Raw genomic sequence first — 27,039 nt, 5'->3', positions numbered from 1 at the left:
AATCAGCTCTGCGCTTTTCCCCTTCTTGCATCATTCTACACAGATTAGACTCCCCAGGGGAGGGAGGCCGATGGGCTTTGCAGAGGTTCTGTGCCCAGGCCTGGGCCAAAGGGGCAGGCAGATCCTCACAGGCTGCGTGCAGAGGGCTGGCTGCTCCTCAGTGCGTAGTCTGGCTGCCGTTAGCAGAGGGGAAGGGCGTGCTGAGCAGCCAAAAACAGTAGATGTCCACTGCCTCATTCCAGCCACATGCGTCAGGTCACTGTTTCGTTTCTTACAGACTCAAGTTTATTTTTTAAACCTTTTAATTGTGGAACCATTCAAAACATACACAATAGAAGACACACCAGTAAAACAACCTCCCATGCCCCCACCAATCAGCTTCAAAATGATCCATTCGCGGTCACTTTTGTTTCGGCTGTCACCACCTGGACCCTTCTGCATTATTTTGAAGCAAATCTCGGGCATTGTATCATTTCACAGAATTCAGTGTGTATCTCTAAAAGAAAAGAGCTCGTTTAAAAAAAACATAACCACTATGCCATTATTATCCCTAAAAGGATTCTAATACAATAGCACCTTAATATTATCAGATTTCTGGCCAGTGTTTAGATGTTCATCTTTTTTAAAACAATTTGATTGAGGTATAATTTGCATACTATAAAATTCCTATGCTGTCAGTGAGACGGTTGTTAGCAGATTTATACAGTTGTCCAATCATCATCATAAACCATAATCTCTATCACCCCAAAACTTCCCTCCTGTTCATTTGTAGCCAATGCTCGCTCCAGCCCTGGCCTTAAGCAACCACCCATCTGCCTTCCCCTTGCTCATTTCACCTCATCTGCCAGCTTCACACACACAGCTTCGTACAACACGTGGCCTGTGTCTGGCTTCTTTTGCTGAGTGCAAGGTTTGTGGGTTCATCTATATTGTTGTAAGTATCAGCCATTCGTCCTTTTTATTGCTAATAATCCTTTACTGCATGAATATACTACCATTAAAAAAAAATCAACCCCCTAGTTGACGGACACAGGAATGTTTCCAGTGTTTGGTTTTATGAATAATGCTGCTGGTATGAACAGTCACAGACTAGTCTTTGACATGTGTTTTCATTTCTTTCGAGTAGATTCCTACGGGTGGTATGGCTGGGTTACATACTAAGTGTATGTTTAATTTTTGGAGAAATTACCAGACTGTTTCCCCAAGTGGGTGCAGGATTTGACATTCCCAACCACAACACAGGAGGGTTCTTGTAATCTCTTTTCGTCTATGTTTCCCCTCCACTTCCTTTTTTCCTCCTTTCAATGTATTTAAGAAACTAGGTCATTTGTTCGTTAGAGTTTCCCACAGTCTGACTTCTGCCGATTACATCATGGTGTGTAAGTTCAGCTGAACTATTAATATATTTTAAAAAAGCATTTCTGATAGCTTATATATCTCAAAATAAAATAAAAGCTGATTGTTAAATGAGGAAACTGGAAAACAGGGAAATAGTGACCCAAAAAAATAGGATTATGCCAAGGATACAGTCAGTACACAAAATACAAACCTTAAAGTTTAACAGAGTTGGTTGAGATGGATCCCAATTAGTTCTGAGCTACCTAACAGCCAAAACAAAGAAGGATATATGGTTGGTTACAAGATTCACTGCTTATAAGCCAAAAAATCTAATTGCTCAGTGGAAACTACCTTTTTTTTTTTTTTTCTGGGAGAAACAAAGGAAAATTTCGACCATCGTTCCCCCTCCTTTATTACGGATGTGGTAGGAATTCGTGGAACAGACACTCCTCCCACTGATGGCCAGGCCAGTGCACAGTGATGTTTGTTGAGACTTCAGTGATGGAAATGGCAGTTGGTTTCTTTGGGATCTGATGAAATACCATGTAAAGTTAGATTTCCAATTCCAACTCAAAGAAGGCAACTTTTAATTGCAACATTGTAGGGTCCTCAACATCCAAGCCCCAATGTTGTGCAGCTGTGATGGAAAAGAAATGTTATAATGTAAACATCATCCCTAACCAAGCATTTACAACATCAGCTTCCTTCCCAGGTCTCTACCGACCCCTGGCCCCCCAAACACAACAGAAATATGCAAAAACAAACAAAAACCCCACAGTTAATTCATTATTTCTTTTTCATTCAAAGAATTTGCACAAGTTTCACTCCTAGGTATCTACTGAGGAGAAATGAAAACATACATCCTTGCAGAAACCTGTACGTGAACGTTTGTGGCAGCCCTATTCACAATAGCCAACGTGTGGAAACAACCCCATGTGCATGGACTGATGAATGGATAAACAAAGTACAATGGAATATTATGTGGCAATAAAAAGGAATGAAGTACTGATGCAAGCTGCAACACGGCCGAACTTGGAAACATTGTGCTAAGTGAGACGCCAGTCACAAACGACCACATATTGTGTGGTTCCATTATATGAAATGTCCCGAACAGGCAAATCCATTAGAGACAGAAAGTAGATTAATTATTGCTTAGGGCTGGATGGGACGGGGGTTTGAGAGGGGGGAGGTGATGGCCAAGGGGTGTGCGGTTTCTTTTTATTGTAATGAAAATGTTCTAAAATTAACGGTAGTGGTGGATGCACAATTCTGTGAATAGACTAAAAGTCACTGACTTGCACGTGCAAAATGGCTGATTTCTATGGTGTGTGAATTGTATCTCAGAGCTGTTAAAAAATTAGGTAAATTTTGTATGAATAAAATTCAGTTAAATATAAGTTAAACTAACTTATGTTGATCACCTTTATAGGTAAAGACTGAATCATATCTTTTTTTTTACAACGCTCACAAAATTTCACAAAATTCATGGTTCTCATTTTACATGGATTCATGGTAAGCAGCTTTTACTGCAGCTCATGAGGCCCTCCTGCACACTTCATCCTCTTACACTGAAGTGACAAATAGCCAAGTGTCTGAGCGGTACAATGGCAGTGGCAACTGCATACGTTCTTGGGAGACACCAGCTTCCCACCCCACCTATCTGCTTATTTAGGAGGCCACATTCCACCAGGTTACCTTGGAGGTCTAAAAAGAGACCTCCCCAATAAGGGGGATGTTTGGTCCTGACCTTGCTTATTGCAAACCTGGCTTGGATAGCATCATGTTCCTTGAACCAAATATTTGTTCCAAGGGTTATTTATTCCTCAGAGTTCCATTTCGATATCTTTCTTTTGTTCACTCTTCATGGCATCTACTCTGCCTAGGAGAGCTCTGAAGTGACAAAGGGCACTGAACAATAGCAGAGTTTTATTTGTTATTTATTAATAGTATGTATCCATCAGACTTTAGCATGGAGTTCCCTGCTTACCTGAAACCATGCTATTTATTCAGTCCAGACTTCCCAGCAGGAGCTAAATAATTGCAATCTTCTCTATTTTTGCAGTAATTTATAAATGTAAAATGTGCAAAGAATTCATTAGCATATATGCCCCAGGAGGCTGGGTGCTTGCTTCTCTTTGCTGGGGTACCCCAATCACCTGTAACAGGACTTGGCACAGAGCAGGTGATTGGAAACTATTTATTGAATGGCTGGATGAGTATGAATTTGCAGCCATTATATGGGACGTAGGAAATCTCACATTCTTTCTTCAAAAAGTTACAATAATTCTTTGAGTGTAGAAATAGTGCAAAGTTCAGTTGCAGGCATTACTGGGTTTCCTCTCCCTCCATTCCAGGCTCGTGCAAAGGCAACGTCTCAGGTCTAGAATGAGCAGGCTGGGGTCTCTGGCCCGCACTTATCTCTGCTGATACATCCACTGTGTGAGGCTGAACGGCCCCCTGAGGCTCAGCATCCCCCAGCTGCATGGCTAAGCTCGGGTGCAGGAATCTTTGGGCAAGGCTGGGAAGTCCAGTTTCCGCAGCCCTGCCATCCCTCTGCAGCTCTGTCCCCTTCTCGCAGTTCTTCAAAGGGAGCAGGATGTGGGTCCCTGTTGCTCACAACACTCCATCCTCTGGATCCTTCCCTGACCTTGGCTTGTTATTTGTTTTTATTTTTTTCAGAAAGAGTCTCACACTGTCGCCCAGGCTAGAGTGCAGTGGTGTCACCACAGCTCCCTGCAACCCCAAACTCCTGGGCTCAAGTGATCCTCCTGCCTCAGCTTCCCCAGTAGCTGGGACTACTGGGGTGCACCATGATACCAGCTAATTTTTCTATTTTTAGTAGAGACAGGGTCTTGCTCTTGCTTAGGCTGGTCTTGAACTCCTGAGCTCACATGATCCTCTGACCTCGGCCTCCCAGGGAGCTAGGATTATAGGTGTGAGCCATCCTGCCGGCCTGACCTTGGCTTGTGACCCGTCCTCTGGGGCTGGGAGCCACCTCCTCTGACAATGTCCCCCCTTTCTATTCCCCTTCTGGGAGGTCCTAGTATGAGCCCCTCACTGAACACTTCTGGTTCCAGCCCTGCAACCCAGCCTCCACCGGACAAGGGCCTGGCTACTTCCAGAAGTAAACACTGAGAGAACAAAATACAAATTTATATATCAGGAAATATATAAGACAACATTTTATCAAGTATTTCTTCCTGTCTTAAAAATAACACCTTTTATCATTTTCAGAGTTTTGTTTTATTTTTAAAGTCTGATTTGCTCACAGATGCCAAAACAGAGGGAGAGATCATGATCCTTCCCAGTTTATGGCCATGTGGCTGAGGGTCAAACGGCACGGGTGACACGCCCAAGCCTCATGGCGCCCAAGCTGCTGAAGGGGGCCTGGAGCCCGGGACTCTGCAAGTCCAGGGTCTTTTCCATAACACCCTACTCACTTCCCACGCTTACCCCCTCCTGTGATGTGCCTGGAGAGACCCTTGTCATTGCTGCTTCTATCCCTGAGAAGACAGATAGTTAAACTTCAAGCGACTTGTCAAAGGTCGCAGAGGCTGCTAGTGGAAAAAACAACCAGGCTAGTCACAGAAGCAGACCTCCCCATTACTAATCCCCAGCTCTTTCTTTTGCAATTTGCTGTGTCATAATTTATTTCAGTTGACATTTATGGAGCACTTACTGTGTGCCAGGTGCTGTGCTAGGCACCCTGGGAGAGGCATTTTGCACAGAAGTGAAACTCAGATTGGAAGATGTGAAGTGACCGGGCTGAGGGCCGTGCTGCTGCTGCAAACAGCAGAGCCTGGGCTTGGTACTCAGGCCAGTCTGACACCAAAGCTCACTGCAGCTCTTCCTGCCCCCTGATCTTTGCAAACTGATGCAAGCTATTAATTGAAGGGCAAATTACTAAAATATTATACATAAGCAAAAAGCTTTCGCTCAGTACTTTTCTACAAAATGCTTTATAACCCACACAGATGATAATATGTTTCTGTCCTTGAGAGCTGGTGGCATGCTGGTGTCATTCAGTGCGTGGACAGACTCTGTAGCCAGACCCCTGGGTTCCAACTGAGGCTCCAGCACTTACTAACTGCATGACCCTGTACAAGTCGCTTAATCTGTGTGTCTCAGTTTCCCTACTTCATGTAACCCTCCAGACTGAGGGTCATGTGTGTAAGAGCTTGGTGCACTGTCTTGCACGTAAGCAAGATCTCTATATGTGCAATTTAGTATTAGATTGAATCACATGCAACTGCTGTTCAAAAACGGTCAAATATGGTTATCATTACTTTCATATGGTTCAATCTAAAATTATAATCAAAGCTTAAATGAAAAAAAAAATCAAAGCGTAGGAGTTCAACTAGAAATTTTCAGAGCTCTGACCAGGGAAGAAGGAATTAAATGGAGACAAGGAGAGAAAATGAAATTGGACGTTAGTGAATCACATGCCGGATGTAGGAACTGCTTGCTTCTCGCTCTAAATATATATTAACATATTCCTGTTCTGAAGTGGGAGAAGAGGAAAAAGCAAATGTAGCTTCCCACATCTATGAAGAAATTCGTCTCCTAGAGAAGGAAATGGAATTTGAGAAGCCCTGGCTTCCAGCCCAACACCCGGCCGTGTATGAGAAGCGTGGTTCTACCAATCCCACTCGGCAAGGCGGTAATCGAAAGCAGATGAGATGCAGCCTCCTGTTTTGCGTGTACCCTGCAGATATGCAGCCTCTAGTGACCATGTATGGCGGGGCACAAAATGCATATGAAGCATGCCAGGCCCAGCAGCCCTTGCTGTCTAACATCTACTGATCATACTTTCCCTGTACGGTTTACCCGATGAATGCTTCCAAGGAAAACACCAAGCTGGCTAAGAGAGTCTTACGAAGTTTAAGGTAGCAAAAAAAAAAAAAAAAACAACAAAAAAAAACTATGACATAATTTTGCCTCCCTCTTTTTATGTATATTAATGCCATAAAGCAAAAACAGCTAGCTGTTGAAATGAAAGTAAGCTGGCGTATGCTTTACTGGATTTGAAATCCTCCCAAGCAAGCATTTCTTTACCAAGTCAGTAAGAGTAACTGTAGGTCCCAAAGGATGCCTAGAATAAAGACATCTAGGATAAAACGATAACTCACGTCTGAGTAAAGTACCAGTAAATACAAAATAAAAAGAAGAGTACAGGACATGGGATTCCTGAGCTCCCTTCAAAACTAGGAACTTACAACCCAGATTCCCAATTGGAAAGAACCAAGCTTGACTGCAAACACAGAAGAAAAGTGGAGCATACATAAAATGGCCATGGTTCCATTTGGTGACCCCTTTCACTCAATGACTCTCCAATATATAGGGGAAAGCTTTATTGCATAAACATCTGACCTACAAAATATAATTAGTCACTGAAGATTGAAAATGCTAAAAGATGGAAATGATTCTCTCTCTAAGCTGTCAGAAATGAATCATTATTCCAAGGAGGAAAATAGGCAGTGTGCCCTGTGGGGGCCACCATCAGAAGACCTGGCTTCTGGTCACAGCTCTGATGACAGCCGTGTAATCTCAGGCAGTATTGTGGGTGGTTAATGGTCACAGTCTGAAGTTAAAAGGGCAGAACCTCTAGCTGCCTCCCCAATACCTGTTCTGCCCTCTTCCTAATGAACAGAACTCCGATTTCACCTGGGGTGGTAACAAGCCCAGCTAAAAACCTACATCCCAGCCTTCCTTGAAGCCAGAGGTGACCAGAGACATTATGATGAACATATTTACACAGAAGTCACAGAGCTTAGGGTGAACAACTCATCTGCTTGTCCAGACTTTCTTGGTTTTAGCAATGAAAGCCCTGCATCCTGAAGAACTCCTCTGCCTCAGACCTGGACAAACAGGGACAGCTGGTCATCCCAGTAGAAAGCTCTTTGAAAGGGGCAGATCAACTTACAAGTGCCATTTCCCCTTTGTCCCCTCCTGGCTGCATGGAAAGTGGGCTCAATGCTAGAGGCGACCATGAAGCAACAAGCATGAAAATGAGGCACCAAGTTATTTTAACAGAAAGAACTTGATATGAAGAACTGTTGACTAGGTATGAAATTGTAAACTAGGTAACCAAAAGGGCAAAAAGAGAATTCTAAGTGTATCTTGGAGGCAGCAACTGGATGGAGTAGATACTACACCTGGGGGACAGGGTGGGGAGGCACAAAATGAAGAAGTTGGAATTATCGGAATTTTGGAACTTAGAGGAGCTGAAACTCCAATTTATGAGGACAGGGCTGGCTAGTGCTGGTGACTGTGGGGGTCACAATGAGGCCGCTTCTGTAAAGTGCTGGCAAAATGGAAGGCACGATTTAGCTGCTGCTACAGAGAGGAACTGATGATGCAAGAGTAAAGAAGTTTTGCTAGGATCTAGCTCAAAGGGACAGGAAACAGGTGGAGACTCAAAGGAAAGGAACCGGAAGAAGTCCTTCCTTCCTCTTCCGGCCCTGCAGTCTATCTTTAGCGCCACCTATGGGAAGAGCCTAAGAACAGAAAAGCGTAGTGCAGGTCTTTGCCCCAACTTTCACAAAGCCCAGCATAAAAGGGTGGATTTGAAGCCAAGAGATCATAACTTAGTAACTGGCATACTTCACTTCACTTCCCTTTTCCCTAGAGGAAGCCCCTCTGCCAATGGTTTTGATCATAGGTTGTTTGCTTTTCCTTAAAGTTGTATCACATATGCTTGCAAACCCTTAATAACATGGTTTGAGTTTACTGTTTTTTAAAACTTTTTATGATTGAGTTTATACTGCATATGGTCTTTTGTGTCTGGCTTTGGGAATTGTTTGGAGATGCATCTATACTTTGCTTCTGGCTGTAGTTCATTCCTTTCCAATGCTTCGTAGTATTCCATTGTATAAATATACCATGCTTCATTCATTCAACTGTTGATGGACATTTTTAGCTATTACTGAATGAGCAGTTCTTGCAAATGTATCCTAGTGTGTATGTTCCTCTGGGCTGGTGGTTTTCAAAGTGTGGTCCCCAGACCTGCATCATCAGCATCACCGGGGAACTTGTTACAAATGCACATTCTCAGGTCCCACCCCAAACACACTGACTCAAAACTCTGGGAGTGGGGCCCAAAAGCCCTCCAGGAGACCCTGATGCATGCTAAGGTTTGAGAATCATTGTTCTGGGTTATACATACAGAAGTAGATTTGCTGAGTCATAGGATATGAAAAGTTCAAATTTTCTAGGTAATACCAAAGTGTTTTTCAAAGTTATGATACCAATCTACACTCCCACCTGGAGGGTACTCATTCCTATTACTCTATATCTTTGCCATCACTTCGCTGAGACTTTTAAATTTTTGCCAGTCTGGAGGGGATAAATATATCTCATTACTGTTTTAACAGGCACTTGCATGACTTCTAATGAGGTTGAATTATTATTGGCCATTTGGACTGTCTCTTTTGTGAAGTGTCTGTTTCAGTCTTTTGCCCATTTTTCTATTGGCTCATTTGTTTTCTCTTACTGGTATGAAGTTCTTTGAATAATTGGAAAACTAGCCCTGGTTGATTATATCTTCCAGCACTTGGTGACTGGCCTTTTCATTTTCATTTTCTTTTTGTTGCTGTACTTTGATGAACACTTTTTTTTTTTTTTTTTTGGTGGAAGTGCTGGAGAATGAACCTGGGGCTTCATGCTCTTAATTTTAATTCAGCCAAATTTATCACTGTTTTCCTTTATGATTAATGTTTTTAATAACTTATCTAAGAAATTATTTTCTCCCACAGTGTCATGAAGATATTCTCCCATAATGTCTGTTTAAAATTTAAATCTTGGCTGAGGCAGGAGAATTGCTTGCGCTCAGGAGTCTGGGGTTGCTGTGACCTAGGCTGACATCACAGCACTCTAGCCCAGGTGACAGAGAGAGACTCTGTCAAAAAAAGTAAATAAATAAAAAATAAATAAACAACATTTTAATCTTGCCTGTAGTACCAAATAATGAGGAGGCTGAGGCAGGAGGATTGCTTGAGCCCAGAGTTTGAGACCAGCCTGGGCAGCATATCAAGACCTTATGTCCAAAAAACCCCTCAACTTTACACCTTTGTCTTTTACATTTAATTCTTTAATCCACCTGGAATTGATTTTTGCATGTGGTATAAGACAGGGGTTCAATTTCTTTTATTGTATGGATGCCTGGTTTTCTTAGTACCATTGACTGAAAAGAATGTCCTTTCCCCATAGCTCTGCAGTGCGGCTTTTACAATAAAGTAGCTGATCTGTTTCTGAGCTCTTCATCCTGTTTCACTGGTATGTTCGTATATACTTAAATCAATACCATATCGTATTAAGTGTCATAGCATTAAATAATTATTAAAATATGGTCGGGCCAGTGCCCCCAGCTTGTTCTTCTGTGGGGTTGTCTTCGCTATTCTTTGCTCTTTGTGTTTCTATTTAAGTTTTAGAATAAGCTTGCCAAGTTTCATAATAAAAATGTTTGGATTTTGATTAGGCTTGCATTAGATCTACAAATCAATTTGGGGAAGAATTGGCATCTTCATAATACTGAGTTTTCTAATCCATGAAAAATAGTGCATCGGTCCAACTATTTAGTCCTTTTTAATGCCTCTAAAGGAGATTTTATAATATCCCTGCAGATACTGTACATATCTTTTCTTAAATTCATTCCCATGTCCTTTATACTTTTTATGCTACTTTACATGGTATTTTTTCTTAAACATCACTTGCTGTTTGTAGCTGCTATATAGGAATACAATTGATTACATACCTAGCAGTCTTATTCAACTCATTAAATCTAATCATGTATCTGTTGATAATTTTGAGTTCTCCATATACCTAATCATATAATTTGCAAATAATGACAGTTTTGGTTTTTTTAAATTTTTAAACTCTTAATTTTCTAATTTATTTTTCTTGCTTTAGTATGCTGGCTAGTACCTCCAGTAAAATTTTGAATAGAAATGCATCCTTTGCTAGTTCCTGGTCTCAAAGGGAACACTTGCAGTATTTCATCATTAAGTCTGATGTGTGCCAGAGGGTCTTCTCGTGACCCTACAGCAAGCATCCTGCTTGCGAGTTGGACAAAGGAGTGCAAATAGTCTAAGCATGTGAAGTTTGCCATAGAAGTAATCTTATAATCTGTTTACCTGATGTACTGTTTAACTTTTAAGAACAAGCAATTTGTATGATGTAGCTTGTTAAAACTATTGTCTGATTCTCCTTAAGGGCCCAACAGCAGTTGTTTCATTCAGCTGAAAACCCAGTGAGAGCAGCAAGCGCCCCTGGGTGTGGAGCGTAAGTGACAGTGTGCATGTTGCAGGCTGCTCTTACCAAAGCCGTGTGCTCCATGTATCTTCCTGCCACACCTCGCTGCCAAGCGTGTTTGAGTCTGGAGGCTTCCCAGGGGTAATTTAACCCAAAGGACTGTAAAGAGAGGGTCCCTATTTGCTCTTCTGCTGCTCTCACAGCAGAAGGATTCTCCGTCTCAGAGGAGTTTCAGGTCTACTTGTTTCCTTGCACCCATTTTCTTATTGTCAGGATGCGTTAACAGGGTTGTCTATGATCTTGCCCTTTGTTCACACGTTTCCCTGGGCGTTTCATGCCTCTCCTCACATGCCGCACTTGCCTGTGGGCATCCTACCCACCCTTCAAGGCCCCACCCCAAATGGCAACACCTCTGGTCACCTGCAGCCAGAAGCGGTCCCTTCTTCCCCAGACACCACCTGTGGGCAGGACAGCCGTATTTGTTCGCTAGAGCTGCTGGAACAGAGCACCGCAAGCTGGGTAGGAGAGTGAGCCCTGCTGCTGTGTTCTCAGGTTTGCTTGTAGCATAGACCACAGGCCTCCTCGGCCTTCCTCCGGCATCACCATCTACTGAACATACAGGGGTGGCTTCCTGTCTAGAAGGTTCCCTGGGCCACAGCTGCCTCCTGACAGAGCTGATTTCCATCCTATGCGTTTGCTGGAGCTGCTGTAACAAAGTGTCACAGACCAAGTGGCTTAAATGACAGAAATCTATTCTCTCATGGTTCTGGAAGCTGGACATCCAAGATCAAGGTGTTGGCAGGGCCACACTCCGAGATGCTGGCGCAGGGTCTGCCCAGGGCTCTTGCCAGCTTCTAGCAGCTCCGTGGCTTGTGGCAGCATCTCTCTGATCTTCCCATGGTGTTCACTCTGTGTGTGTGTCTGTCTCCAAATTCTCCCTTTTATAAGGACACCAGTCATGTTGTGTCAGGGGCCTGCCCTCTCCAGTGTGACCTCATTGCAACTGATTACATCTGAAATGTCCTTATTTCTAAATAAGGCCACATTTTGAGGTACAGAGGGTTAGGACTTCAACATATGAATTTCAGGGGGTACCAAATTCAGCCCATAACAGTGACCAACATAATTGGTCATCTTAAACTGGGACATTTTTGAGAGTAAAACGAGGCATTGTTATAATGCCTCAGGTGTAGTCTGTGAGTGTGAGGGTGACCCCAGAGGAGTGGGTCACCCTGCGCAGAGGGAGCTCAGGGGACTCACACTACGCATGGACTTAACTCAAGTGCTGGCTCGGTTAGATGGCTTCTGACAGCAGATAGCAGAAAGCTCAACTCAACGCAGCTCCCACACCAAGGGGATTTATGATCTTGCATAATAGAAACTTAGGAGATGGGGCAATCCTGGGTGGGCTGAGTCTGACTTTGAGGACTCAGTTTTTATTTGTCATTGGATCCTCTGTCCTTGGTGTGTTGGCTTTAATGATTTCAAGGTGGCTGCCGGGATCTTAGGCCTCCCATCTTCATGAGTCAGGATCCAGAGGCCATTTTTGCTTTATTCATCTCTTTTTAGGAACAGAGACCCTTTTTCCTGGGCTCTCCCTTCCCCCAGCACACGTCCCCTCATCTCATTGGCCAAAATGACACCATGTGCCTGTGCCTGAACCAACTCCTGGCAAGGGCTTAGAGATCACTTTGCTTTTCTTGGTTCTGTCATGACTCTGTCTTAGAGGCTGGGGTCCACCTCCCCTTAAGCTCGTAGAAAGTGAATAGCTGGGCAAAATCCAGGTTCTCTGGCTAGAAAAGCATGGTCAGGCGCTATGTAGGCAACTAGAAGGTGTCTGCTGCAACGGGGTAGAGAACAGCATGTATGCAAGAAACGGAGAGAAGGAGAGATGTTCACACCTGGCTGTCAAAGCAGAAACAAGGAATCACGAATCTTTAAGGCGTTATTCTTTCTAGTCCACTTGTTAAATGCAATGTTTTGGAAAGTTGCCAGTAGTAGCCATGTCCAGGAAATTACTCAGGTAGTTTTGCCATTGCCCTGGTCTGAAACCATCTCATACCAGACTGCTGTGCAACGCAGCCTTACTGCAAAGTGCCAGTGAGGAAGAGGCCTCATTGGAGATGATTGTTACCAAGCAACAAGTGAGTATATCAAGAATTGAACAAAAGGAACTTAAATGGACCACAAAAATCAATCATCAAAAAAAAAGGTAGCATAGGGGAGAAAAAGAATATAAGAGAGTTCCAGTTTCTATTACATTTCACTTTAAAAACTATACTTCTCTCAATTAGAACTGCAACAGGCATTCATTGTAGGAAATTAGGGAAATATATATATAAAAGAAACTAATCTCCTGTGTAATCTTACCGCTAGCTACTTTCAGTTTCTTATCTTGCTTTTTTCCACTTGATATGGTATTTCCCCATGTTATCACACATTCTTTGTTGACATCATTTTTAGCAACTGTATACTATATGCACTTACCAATTACTCTTTGCAAAACACTGTAAGTTTGTGCTTTGGGAAGAATAGCAAGAGAGCACCAGAGGACAAGGGGGTGAGTTGGGTACCAAAGTGCAAACCTTCCTCACTATTCTTATGTCTTAATCTTTGAAGTTAGGCTGGAGATTTAGCAGAAAAAAAAAAAAAGCCCCTGTTGAGGATGGGATTAGAGAAACATCTCTGCATTTTTTGTAGGACCCGTGCATTGATTTGTGCTACAAACTGTTAAACAAAACACAAAACTTCCCAATCATTCATGACTTTTTAAAATTATTTAAAGATTAGCCAGGTGCCTGAGCTCTTCCTGGGGAATAACAGTGAGCAGGCCCTCAGCTCTACCTGTTTCCTACCTTTACAGGTGTGACTGCTCCTTGGGAAGCACTACGGGGCCATTATTATAGCCATCTCCTCTGTTTAGAGTGTCATGTTCTTAGTTGGAAAAAAACCTCATGATAGCAAAAGTAGTCTTAGACTGCCATGGTAGGGTTTTCCCTGCCATTTGATCGCAGCATATGCTAGGCTTGCCTATCCACACATCTGCGATGGTTAATTCCATGAGTCAACTTTACTGGGCTAAGGGATGCCCAGGTAGCTGGTAAGATGCTATTTCTGGGTGTGTCCGTGAGGCTGTCTGCAGAAGTGATTAGCACTTGAATCAGTTCACTGAGTAAAGAAGACCCACCGTCACCCGTATGCGCAGGCGCCACCCGATGCATCGAGGGCCTGGACAGAACAAGCAGGTAAAGGAGAAGCAATTGGCGCTCTCTGCTCTAGCCGAGACACCTGTCTTTGCTGTCCTTGGACATTGGTGCTCCTGGTTCTCAGGCCTTTGGACTCAGACTGGGATGACAACACTGGTTTTCCTGGGCCTCCAGCTTGCAGGTGGCAGATCATGGGACGTCACCTCCGTGATCATGTCAGCCAAACCCTCCTAACAAATCTCTTCCTCTCTCTGCCCCATTGGCTGTTTCTCTGGAGAACCCTGACTAATGCAATACCCAAAGTAGGCAAGTTCCAGCCATTTCATTCTGTTTGTCTCTGAGGAGCGAGTAGGCATTGCCCATCACAAGTAATATCTGTTTCCCAGGCTTATTTTCTTAGAGATAAGAGCACCTGACCATTAGGTTGAAGCGCCATATTGATCATCCAATGGGAGACGGCGTCCTCATGGTCTGTAAGGCAGCAGGACGTGGGAAACCAGCCCTTGCACCCGAGTCCTCCTCATTGTTCAAGAGGCCAAGTTCGGGGGCAAGAACATGGACTTTGGAGCAAGACAGACCTGGGCTCAAACCTAGCTCTTTCCTAAGTGACTCATTCTTGTGACCTCAGGGGATGTTGCTTGACCTGAGGGGACCTTGGTGTGCTTGTCTGTAAAATAGGAAAATAATACCTGCCTGATTGAAGCCGGTGCACGGCAAGTTACTGCTCATAGAAGGTGTCCAGGACTTCGAACCTAAGGATGCTTCTTGTTCTTGGTGAGATGAAGTGTGTGTGTAGGCTTGGTTATAGGTTTGGGAAAAACAGGTAAAAAATCAGAAAACTGATGTATTAGTATTCTCCAAAGAAACACAACTATATGTGTGTGTGTGTGTGTGTGTGTGTGTGTGTGTGTGTGTGAATAGTTTTGTTGAAAGGAACTGGTTCATGTGATTATAGAGACTGGCCAGTCCAAGATCGGCAGTTGGTTACCTGGAGACCCGGGAGGGTGGATGTTCCAGTTCAAGTCTGAAGGCAGCTTGCCAGAAAATTCTCTTTCGACGGGGAGGGTCGGCCTCTGTGTTCTATTCTGGCCCTCAGCTGACTGGATGGCACCTGCTCTAAGTTTAGTGACTGGATGGCAGCTAGTCTAAGTGTACTGATGATACTACTCTAAGATTTAAATGTTAGTCTCATTCAGAAACACCTTCACACAAACGCCCAGAATGATGTCTGATCCATTATCTGGCCACTGTGGTTCTGCCAAGTTGACACATAAAAAAATTACCCATCACACCTAATAAAAGCAACAACACTGACCTTGTTGTTGGAACAGTCTCCTGGCAGATCAGAAACTCCATGGAGAGCCAGAGGCTGCGTCTAGAGCTGGCTTTTCTGCATAGAAGTTGCCTGTTTCTGACAAACCTGCCATGAACGATGAGAGAAGATGGTGGGAGCCACGGATCCACGGTGGTGGGGCAGAACCCACCACTCGGTCACCAGCTGGCTGGGCCACGGAGCACCTGGCAAACCCCTAGCCTTGCTTGCTCACCAAATTGTCACAAAAAGACCTTCACAGGCCTTGGGCACCCTGGGGAACCCCCTATATAGTTGGGGAACAGGCTCAAAGAGGAGAAGGGATGCAGCAACAAGCCTGTGACAGGGCTGGGCTGCGACTCAGGCCTCCTCTGTCCCCCAGTCTCGGGCCCCTGTGAAAGGTGGGGGTGGGAGGCTGACACATATTTGTTTAATAAATTACAAGGAGAATGAGGGGATTCAACTAATCCAGAGATTGCAGAATGGCCCCCGTGGGCCTATTTCTGCCTCCACACCTCTTTGGTTGACGGGCCCCCCACTGGGTTTTAATGAATTAAATTAGTGGCCAATATGCAAACATATGCAGATCTGCAGCTTTTCTTAAAATAAAAATAAAATAAACAGAAGAAGAGTGGGATCAGTGCTGTGCTCTCTTCCTGTGGGTGCTCTACTGTGTCCCCCAAAAAGATATGCTGGGGTCCTAACCCCTGGACCTCAGAATGGGACCTCTTTGGAGACAGGGTCATTACAGAGGTGACCCCGTGAAGATGAGGTCACTAGGGTGGGTCTCCATGGAAAGGGGGAATGTGGACCCAGAGACAGACACACACGGAGGGGAGACGCCACGCAGGGCGGAGGGGAGTCTGTGCCGGAGTGGGCGCGGCTCTACTCACACTTGGCTTCAGGCTTCTGGCCTCTGGAGCCAAGGAAACAACACCCGCCAGCACCCTCCACACTGCGGTCTCCGGGCCGACTCAGACGTCAGCTCCCAAGCGTCTCCATGCTGTTGTTCCTCCGATGGTGAAATCAGGAGAAAAGGGTCCCGTTCTGGCTGTCGTGACCGAATACCTACAAACACAGACACCTGTCACTCACAGCTCTGCACAGCCCGGGGTCAGGGCACTAGCAGATGCGGTGTCTGGTGAGGGCACCTGCTCGAGGGGTCCTCACACGACAGAAGGGGCGAGGCAGCTCTCAGGAGCTGCCTCTACAAGGGCACTAGCCCCGTCTGTGAGGTCTCCACCCTCCTCCCAAAGGGCCCACCTTTTAACATCACGACGGGGGTTAAGTTTCAACACAGGAACATTTTGGAGGGACACAGACATCCAGACCATAGCGCTCGGTTCTAGTAAGATAACAAAAAACCTCTGTATCTCAGATACTTACGAACACACAGGCCTGTCTCTCACTTGTGCCACGCTTGGGTCCACGCCTTCTTCATTCCTGTGCTGGGTGCTTGGCGGGTCACCTTCGGCTCTGCAAGCCAGGCCGAGGGAACAGCTGCCATCTGGGACATGCCAGCCCTGTGGGCAGAGGGATGTGGGGACAGTGGAACCTCAGCATTGTTGTTAAAGCTTCTGCCCTAAGTGGCTCACAGCACTTCCAGTCACCTGTCACCGGCCCACATGCATGACAGGGCTGTGCCTGTTGCCAATAGGGCAGGAAGTCCAACCTTCCCAGTGGGACAGTCACACTAAGGTGGCCAGCTCGGGTGGGGGTGGGGAGGACATTCTGACAATACATAGAACTTACAGAGTTATGGCTCTTTTAAAAGTAGGAAAACAGGCCGGGCACGGTGGCTCACACCTGTAATCCTAGCACTCTGGGAGGCCGAGGCGGGTGGATCGCTCGAGGTCAGGAGTTCGAGACCAGCCTGAGCAAGAGTGAGACCCCGTCTCTACCAAAAATAGAAAGAAATGATTTGGACAGCTAAAAATATATATAGAAAAAATTAGCCGGGCATGGTGGCGCATGCCTGTAGTCCCAGCTACTTGGGAGGCTGAGGCAGGAGGATCGCTTAAGCCCAGGAGTTTGAGGTTGCTGTGAGCTAGGCTGATGCCATGGCACTAACTCTAGCCTGGGCAACAAAGTGACACTCTGTCTCAAAATAAATAAATAAATAAAATAAAATAAAATAAAATAAAATAAAATAAAAGTAGGAAAACAAAAGCCTAAAGCTGGGTTTTTGAAAAAAATGGCAGGACGTGTGTTTCACTGAACAATGCCCCGAGCCGTTGTTTGTCCCAGTGGACAGACCAGGGACAGAGACAGGGGCCATGGAACCTGCCTGAGGCCTCACTGGGTGCCAGCTGCAGATCTGGGGCCAGTCTGTGGCATGTGACCTCAAAGCTTACGCTGGAATCCGCTTTGCTATGTTACATCTCCCACTACTTCCTCACACAGAAGCCAGCAAAAATGATTGTATTAGTATTTGTTTTCTGTGGCTGCCGTAACCAACTACCATTAACTGGAGACTTAAAACAACAGGAATTTATTCTGTCACAGCTCTCTGAAAGCCAGAAGTCCAAAGTCAAGGTGTTGGCAGGGCCGTGCTCCCTCCAAGGGCTCTGGGACAGGTCCTCCCCAGTCTCTTCCGGCTTCCAATGGCTCCAGGTGTCCCTCGGCTTGTGGCTGTATCGCTCCAGTGTCTGCCTTTGTGGTCATGTGGCTATCTGCGTCCCTCTGCGTCCCTCTTCTAAGGACATGTGTGGTGCAAGTGGGGACAAGCTTCTCTGATGGTAATTTGCTCACACCATTTGCCATGTAAAGTGACAGTCACAAGTTCCAGGGACAAGGACTCTTCTGCTCCTAGCAGGGGACTCTTCTGCCTCAGCTCCAGCCAGCAAACCCGACCTGCTGGTCAAGGCTCGGGGCAAATGTCCTAGTGCACGTGCGTGCGCTATCTCACGTAAGCCCCCCTGGAAATGCATCCACTGTGTAGCCCCGGGCCCGGCACAGAGACAGGCCAGCAGGCGCTCGAGAGATAAGCACTCCACCTCCTGCCCGGATCACCCGGGTCGGAGCCCCGGCCAGGCATCTTATTGGGCATATCATCATGATTGAGTAGCCCCGTCACTGGTGTGTGCCTCAGGTTCCTCATTTGTAAATCGGGAGGGTGGCACAACCTTCAGTCCCTTCCTGCGCTGCGCTGGTGATTTGACTCATTTGCTGTACGGGGCAGAGCGCTTCCCATCGTGGGTGGTGAAACAGCGGAGGGCGTGTGCGGCTCAGGGGACCGACTCCATGAGCAGGGCTGGCTCGGCCGTCGCCCCTGCTCCCAGCTCTAAACCTCGGCATGGTCCTTGAGTCCTTTTTGTCCTCTCTCTTCGGGATCTACAGAAGACCCTCTCAGCTGCCCCTCGCCACCTCTGCAGAAGGCACAGCCTCCACCGCTCTCCACCCCCTTCACTGGTATGACCCTGGTCCAACCACCCTCCGCCTGGACTTGACCTGGCCTCCTGCTGGCCTCATTTTATCTCTCCGTCCCTCCTGTGTAATCCCAGCGCGGCACCCAGGTGATTCCTTGGAAGTGTAAGGCCCTCCCCTGCTCCATAGCTTCCTGTCTCCTGGAAAGCCAAAGCCACAGTGATGACAGCGACCTCCAAGGCCCTATGAGGTCTCCGTCCCCACCCCTTGCTGGCCCTGCCTCAGCAGAGTGACCTCGAAGGCAGAGCTGCAGCCCTGTGGCCACAGCCAAGGAACTCCTGGAGCCAACAGAAGCTGGAAGGGACGAGGGCGGATCCTTCCCCGGAGCCCTCGGAGGGAGTGCAGCCCTGCCGACACCTTGCTTTTGGACTTCTGGCTTCCAGAAATGGGAGGGAATAAATTCCTGTTGTTTTAATCCTCTCAGTTGGAGGTAATTTGTTAAACAGAGGCCACAGGAAACTACTCTTTGCTTCCCTCAAACAAACAGTCTGCCCAGGCCTTGGGGCCTTGGCACCGCAGTCCCCTCAGACCCTTCCCCAGATATCTGCATGGCTCATTTCCTTGCCTCAGTTTATGCTTTGCCTCAGAGCCTGGGACACTTTTTGGCACCTAGTAAATTCTAAATGAATCTAGGCATTAAACAAGCCCTGTAATCCACTGGATGAAATCGCATCAAACTTTGCACACACAGCATGTGTGCTTACCACCAAGATAGTCAAATTTCACAATGAAAGTTCCAGGCGAGTCAGGCTCTATCTGTCCTCTCCCTGCTTATTGTCAGTGTGAACAGAGGCGAGACTTTTGACCTTCCTTCATTTCCTAATCTGTAAAAAATGGGGTTAAAAACAAATTGGCCAACCTAACTCATCCAAGCATTTTGAAAATAGAGAAGAGTTTTCCAAGTAAAAGGTGTCACTCATCCATTCACCTATTCACCAAATGTTATTGAGCCCCCACTATATGCCAGAAAAAGTACAACTAGCTGTGGATACCATGAGCAAAATCAGATTTGGCCTCAGCTCAGCTGGGGAGACAGATACTATGTACTAGTTAACCGTTGCTGCTGTAGGGCTGCGTAACAAACAGCTCCCTCCCTCCAGAGCTTAGCAGTTTAAACAGTAAGCACGTATCTCTCCATCAGGGGTCTGTGGCTTGGCTGCAGCTCTGCTGGGCTCCACTGGGCCTGGCTCCAGGTTGCCATTGGGGGTCAGGTCTCCTCCATGGGCTCCTCATTCTCCTTGGGCCAGTCACCACGCAGGACATGTTCTTATCATAGACAGCTGAACTGTAAGAGGACTGGCAGAAACTTACTGTGCTTCTTAAGGTCTCAGCTTGGAGCTAGCACAGTGTGGGCTTCTACTTGAATTCCGCTGGCCAAAGCAAGTCACACGGCCAGGCTGCAAATCAATGGGGACATAATGCCACCTTTTCTACTGGGAGGCATGCAAAGTTGCATGGCAAAAGATGGGGATATATAATCTTACTGCAGGGTGCTGAAGGACTGGGGACCACTTACCACATAGCATTTAAATAATTCCTAAATACATATTATGTGCCAGCTGCCACTGTGCTGTGATCAAAAACAAACAAATGAACAATGCCACCATGCAATCTCTCATTGCAGTGCAGACTTTTGTTTCTGTCATGTCTTATTTCTGTTTTAGATTCATAAGATGACTGCTGTATCCAAGCCATGCCAAATTCTATACTTTGAAGTACACCCCGGCCTTGCTAGGCCAAGGACAGTGCTTTTTTAATGAATGACTGTATCTCTATGCATTTGATTTTCTAAGCTGATGTTATGCACTTGTTTTGGACGGACTTCTGCCCTCAGATATGAACGTCTGACACTCAAATGCAATTGGAGCCAGCTTTTTCCTTTCTTTTTTAAAAATAAATTTATATGAAAAAGAATGTGCTTCCACTGGGAGGCATAAAAATCTAGGGCTGCTGCCCATTCTGCCTGATGGGAACCACAGTCTCTGGCTGAACGGGCGGCATTTCTCTGCAACAGGACAGTCTCCGTGCACACGCACAGGTAGCCTGGTCCCCGGGGCCATGAGGACTTGTCTGGGGAAATGACTGCTTGGCGTTTTGGCCTGTAGTCTTCTGTTTAAAAGCAGAAGCCAAACTTCATGTTTATAGATTGATGAATTATATTAGCTACTGGTTAATGCAGAACAGCAACATCAGAAAGAAGAGAGACAAAGGAGTTGTGGTTGAAGGTTATATCTAAGGAAGAAAGGAAATGGGATTTTTGTCTTTTTCTCTCCCATGCTCCTAGTATATGTGTACTTAAAAAAAAAATCATACAATTGGGTCTTTCTGGTGTCTAAACTAAAACAAGGAAGGGGCTGCATGAAGGCGAGACCCCTGGCGCACTGGCCCTGTTTCCTGCACGGAGTGGAGCTGGTCGCATTCCAAACCCCCCTCTCCACACAGCCGGGCAGCCTCTCTTGTTTGTGTGTGAGTCCCGGAGGCCAAGGCGACTCGTTAATGTTAGGTTGGCGCAAGGGGTTGGGGGAATCTTTCTGCTCAGGCCTCTGCAAAGCTCTTCCTGCTTAGAAAAGAGGTTTTGTTTGACTCTTTTTTTCAGCCTCTGAGGCACCGAGGGGAGTGATTAATAGAGAGCCACCTCCAGATTTCAATAGAGAAGCAGCGTGAGCTCCCGGGGCCAGCCAGGCCTTTGTTCCACAGAAAATGGTGATAAAGCCCGCTGAGCTGCTTGCTTGCAATCCGGCCCTCATCCGGCTCGTCTGGTCTTTGCCAGGCCAACCTCACGACCTAAGCCGGCCTGGGAAGATTCGCCCGCCCGTCAGTGGGGGCCTGTCTCCTTGGCAAAGCTCTTGGGGCCGCAGTTGGGGCCCAGGGACCCTTGGCTTCTTTTGTGAAATTTTTCAGACAAGAGCATACATGCAGGGGCCAGGCCGGTGGTGTCCAGGCTTCCGGGAAGGGGCCTGGGGAGCCCCAAGGGCTGCTGAGCCCCAGGCCTCTGTGGCTGGGGTGGCCGGGAGAAGATGCGGGTCTGCGAACAGGGACATGGCCCTGGGCCAGCCTGGGCTAAACCATGGGCACCTAATATCACAATAGAAGCAGCGTGAGCTCTGGAAGTGAGAGGAAGGTGGCAGGCTGAATAGGAAGGAAAGCGACAGCCCGTAGGCCCAGGCTGGAAACCACCGCTGCTGTGGATGCCACGTTGGCTCAATGCTCCCTTGGTTGCATTTGTCCCTAAGGCTGCATGGGGGGAATCAGAAGGTTGTTATGGTCACATTATAGTGAGGACCAACTGGGGAGGTTTCTCTTCCTCAGAGCCCGGCACCTTTCCTTCATTCATTTAACAATTGCCAAATGCCTGACCGTGACGGTGGCATCCTGTGCAAATTCAAAGCTCAGATGCTCAGCAGCATTTATGGAGCCTTCGCTAGGCTCCAAATATATCAGTAGGCACAGCACGGAGGGCAAACTGCACGGCTAACAGCACTTTCACCCCAGCACGTAGGTGCTTCATGACACGTTGTCAGAGGCAGCAAAGAACAGTGGCTGGTGCAGGGGACTGTGTCAGTCAGCCCAGGCTGCTGTAACAGCTTTAAACAACATTCATTTCTCACAGTTCTTGAGTCTGGAAGTCCAAGATCAAGGTGCTGGCAGATCTGGTGTCTAGGGGGGGGTCCCACTTCCTGGTTTGCAGATGGCCACCTTCTCACTCTGTGCTCATGTGGCGGGAGGAGTGGGACAGAGCAAGCTCTCTGGTGTCTCTTCCTATAAGGGCACTAATGCTTTTGTGAGGGCCCCACCCTTGTGACCTATTTACCTCCCACAGACTCCACCTCCTGACAGCATCATGTTGGGGATCAGGGTTTCAACATATGAATTTTGGGGGTACACAGCATTCAGTCCACAGCAGGGAGGATGCACCTGGGGTGAGCCCCGCCCCTGGTTAGCCATGTGGCCCGTGCACATGGCCTGGCCTCTCTCTGCTTTAGGGTCCTCATCTGTGAGGTGGGGGTTTATCATGGGCTGAATCGTGTCCCTTCAAAATTCCCATGCTGAAGCCCTAACCCCTAGCACCTCAGGAGGTGACTGTATTTGGAGACGGGGCCTTTAAAGAGGTGATTGAGGTAAAATGAGGTCACGAGGGTGGGCTCTTAATGCAATCCTACTGGTGTCCTAGGGTTGGCGTCTACAAGCCAAGGAGAGAGGCCTCAGAGGAACCAACTCTGCCAACACCTTGATCCTGGACTTGCAGCCTCCAGGACTGTGAGATGACACACTTGTGCTGTTGAAGCTGCCCGGCCTATGGGATCGTACGGCAGCCCGAGCAACGCTGCGCTGTGGACAGCGGGAAAGCAGCTGCAGCCAGCACACAGGAGGCCTCAGCGGGTGTCAGCTGTGACACAGTGCCGGCCACTATGCTGGTCCCGTCCTGCCCAAGTCCAGGGCGAGCTGCAGACACAGGATCCAGTGTCAACTGTCCCTCATCCCTATTTCCCAGCAGACAGCCCGAGGAAGGGCTTTACATAGCTCCCCCATCAGGACACAAGTTCAGCCCGTCAAGTACCAGAAACCCCAACTCGCCATGGTCTCAACAATGCTGCAGTGTGTCAGTCCACGTCACTGGGTCTGGACATAGGGGGAGTTTCGGGGACGCCGGCTCCCTCAGCGGGTGGCGAGGCTGGCTCTGCTCTCCTTCAGAGACAGCCCGGGGGCCTGGTGACTGCGTTGTCCCGGGCTGCCCAAGGCTCATCCTTCCTGATGGCATCCAGAGAGGGAAAGGCCATCTCTCCCCACGGGTGCCTCCTGGAAGATAAACCCTCTTCCAGACCCTCCGACCCTATGCCCCTGCAAACTGAGTGCAGAACCCTTCCGGACGGCTCAGGGAATGGTGGACAATGACAGACTTAGATTCCTGAAGCACTTACTGGCATGGGGACAGGATTGCCGCCCCTGGTGTAGAAACACCAAGGCCCCATCCCAGAGCTGGACTCAGCCCCCTGCCCGGCCCCTTGACAGCTCCATGGCAGGCGAGGGTTACAAGGGCTGGTGGCCACTCAGTGTGGTCCACTGAAATGACTGGCTCACCACATCCTCCCACGAGGCAGGTGCCACTGTCATCTTATTTTAAAGATGAGCAAATCGAGACTTGTTGAGACACACAGGCAGGAGGAAGCATTGAAGCTAAGGGGAAAGAACTCGGGCCCCACAATCTGGCTCCCAACCTCGCAACTGCTTCAGCCCAGGGAGGCCACAGGGTCAGGACAGCAAGCTCTCTAGGGGCAAACAGGCCAACCAAACCCACCACGGTTTCCTCCCAGAGTTAGACCATCTGAGAGCATTCTTGCCAACATTTGGGTACAGTTCTTTTCTGCCCTGACCTTTTCTACTATTTAACGTTAAAATTTTTCCGCCTAATCTTTTAAAATTGAGAAACATAACACACATACAGAAAGGTGAGCACATCTGGTGAATAATTATGTATCAGTTTTCTAATGCTGTGTAACAAATGATTACATTTTAGCAGCTTAAAGCAACACGGGTTAGGAATCTGACCACAGCTTACCTGGGTCCTCTGCTCAGGGTCTCATGTGGCTGAATCCAGGTGCTGCTAGGGCCGCGTTCTCATCTGGAGGCTCCACTGGGCAAGAATAATCTCCCAGGCTAGTGCATGCTGCTGGTAGGATGCATTTCCTCATGGCCACATGACCAATAGCCCTGGCTTCTTCCTGGCTGTCGGCTGGAGGTGCTCTCAGATCCTGGAGGCCACTTACGGTCCCCTGTCATGGGATCCTCTCCAAGGACGGTTCCCAACATACTGCTGCTTCTCCAGGTGGCCAAGATGGGGTCTCAGATAACGTCATGTGATTATGCGAGTGATGGGAGTAGCAGCCCCTTGCCTGATCAAGGCAACGACACCCCCCCCTTTGCCACATTCCACTGATTAGAAAATGTCACAGGCCCTGCCCTACTTAGGGGGAGTGGGTGATATGGGGTGTGACTTATTGGGGCCCACTTTAGGGTGCCTAAGTGTAGCCCAGGCTGAGAAATAGAACACTATCCCATCTCCACTTAAGCAGTGCTGACTCAGAGCTGGCTCACGAGAGCCAGTTATTAAAGTTCTCAGGAATTCTGTGAGCTGGCTGTTAAACATAGCTGTTATTAAAAATTAAAATTAAATTATAGAAACTTACAGTGAAATCAATTCTGTTGAAAACAAGGTCTCAAAACTCATCATTTCCTTTGTTCCTGAGGTTATCTGCATCGATTTTAACTGTATACTAGAAGTACTCTCCCAACTCCAAGTTCAGATGGTCCATGTTGGTAGTCTGACATCACCCACTCCAGAGACATTTACACTGTGAAAATAGGAAAGTGCTACAATTCAGAGCTTCAAGGCCACATCTGGCCCTTGAGTGAGCTAAAAATGGTTTTTACATTTTTAAAGGATGGTTAAAACAAAACAAAACAAAACAAAACAATGTGCCAAAGACCATATGAGTCTGGCAAAGCGTAAAATCTTTACTTATCTGACTCTGCAGAACACGTTTACCAACCCCTAGCCTAGACTTAAGAAAGTAATAGAGAAAACTAACAATGTAGTTAAACCTAAAATCATAGTTGTTACATTGTTTTGTTTTGTTTTTTGAGATAGAGTCTTGCCCTGTTGCCCTGGCTAAAGTGCAGTGGCATCATTGTAGCTCACTGCAACCTCAAACTCCTGGGCTCAAGTGATCCTCCTGCCTCAGCCTCCAGGAGTGCTGGGATTGCAGGTGTGAGCCACCTCACCTGGCCATGTAGCCATTATATCGTGAATAGCACAAAATTCTGAGGGAATATTTGTCCAGTAATGGAAAACCATGATCCCATACAGCAAAGAAGTTGATCACATCATTGTTGAACAAATAAAGTTCTGTTTTATGTCTTTCTTGCTTCATTTCTTACTTGTTAATGTAAGTGAAAATACCAAAAATCATGTCACATATTTAGTGACAATAAATTTACTGGGAAAACAGGCAAATCATTTGGCAGATTACAATTCAATTTCCACCACGGGTTGGCCATGGATACAAGAGTTCAGTAAAAGTAAATGAAAGCATTCTCTGAGAATCAAGAATGGAATTTACAAAAAAGAGTACTGTGTGTTTTATCATCATTTGTAATTCATGTACTACACATTTCATATCAGTAAAATTTTAAATAAATACATGAATATATGTATGTACATATGCATTCCTTCCTTCCCCAGCTGGTTTTTAAACATGTAGCAAGCATCAGCCTGACCTTTAGGATAAGTACCTCCTGGCTTTTCTTTATAATTTAACCACTTGTAGATTTTCCTCTTACCTAGAGGTGACCCAGGTACCTCATAGCTTGGAGCAGTATCTGGGGCTGCATAACCATGTTTGGTCAACAATGGATGGAGTATACAGCAGTGGTCCCGTAAGATCATAATACTGTATTTTTACTGTACCTTTCCCATGTTTAAGTACACAAATACTTCCCCTCGTGTTACAGTTGCCTACAGCACACAGCCTGGGCGTATAGTGGGCTGTGCCACCTAGGTTTGCGTAAGGACACTCTGGGATGTTTACACAAGGACAAATGCCTAACTGCATTTCTCAGAAGGCATCCTGTTGTCAAGCCACGCGAGACTGTATTTAAAAGATGTTGCTGCGGTGGATACACTGAGGGACACTAATTTTACAGAGCAACCAGCAGTAGCAATGCAATTCTGAGCCTTAATGAAAAAATGGCAGAAAAAGTCAGAAGTGTCTGATCTTTATAGACCTCCTGAAATCTTTTTATAATAAAGCTTTGTGTTTTTTTAAAAAGCGACAGCCATAAGAACTACCATTGACTGAGTGCTTAGGAAACGCCCAACAGTTTTTCACGTACAATTTCATAAATAAAATCTATAAAAGTAGGTAATATAACAAAAAACCTGAAACGACACTCCTGGAATACTTCCATGTGCCTCCCCCGAGTCCTGCAGGCCCCGCCCCCCGCCCGGTACCCCCCCCATTCCCTACCCCCTCCCCGCCCCGCCATCCCGGGGCCACGCGCTGCCACCCCAAGCCGGCAACAGGCCTCCGGCCACCCGACCCCCGGAAGACGCCCCCAAACCGCATTGTGCGCATGCGCGCCGTGCAGCGCGGCGCCGCCAGGGGGAGCTGCGGGCCGTCGGCGGCGTGGGGGAGGGGAGCCGCCGCGCAGGGCCGGACCACGTGCGCACCACGTGGCGCCCCGGCAGCCCCGGCTCGCTGCAGGTCCGCCTGGCCAGCCACGCCGCGCAACCGACAGCCCTCGAGGGTAGCGGAGCCGGCTTCCCTGCCGGCGCCCCCGCGCCCGCTGACCTCTGACCTCCGACCCCACTACCTTTAGGGTTACTCCTGGCCGGCGGCCGCGCGGTGTGTTTATAAACAGAGCTCCCGGCGGGGCCGAAACCCCGGATCGGTGGATTCACACCCGGGGAAGCGGAGCCTTCCGCGCGTGTACGTGTTCCGCGCATGCGTC

General features: G+C 47.2%; 1 long non-coding RNA gene across 9 annotated transcripts; it reads right to left on the bottom strand.

The window, feature by feature from the left end:
* Positions 1 to 284: 284 nt before the first annotated feature.
* LOC123631514 lies at positions 285 to 27,039 on the bottom strand. 9 transcript variants are annotated; one of them, XR_006733182.1, is made up of 9 exons: positions 26,902 to 27,039; positions 24,717 to 24,881; positions 24,089 to 24,371; positions 19,236 to 19,816; positions 16,492 to 16,628; positions 15,999 to 16,173; positions 15,109 to 15,213; positions 1,550 to 1,868; positions 285 to 496 (listed from the first exon to the last, which is right to left on the bottom strand). It is a non-coding gene; the product is annotated as an uncharacterized LOC123631514 (long non-coding RNA). The 9 variants fall into 9 exon arrangements; XR_006733179.1 differs by lacking the exon at positions 19,236 to 19,816 and having other exon boundaries at positions 1,550 to 1,601; positions 1,690 to 1,868; XR_006733178.1 differs by lacking the exon at positions 19,236 to 19,816 and having other exon boundaries at positions 1,550 to 1,975.

Source organism: Lemur catta, chromosome 2 (assembly GCF_020740605.2).
Source record: "Lemur catta isolate mLemCat1 chromosome 2, mLemCat1.pri, whole genome shotgun sequence".
Taxonomy (NCBI): Eukaryota; Metazoa; Chordata; class Mammalia; order Primates; family Lemuridae; genus Lemur; species Lemur catta.
Note: the sequence above shows the minus strand (reverse complement) of the source record. Positions and strands in the feature narration are given on the sequence as shown.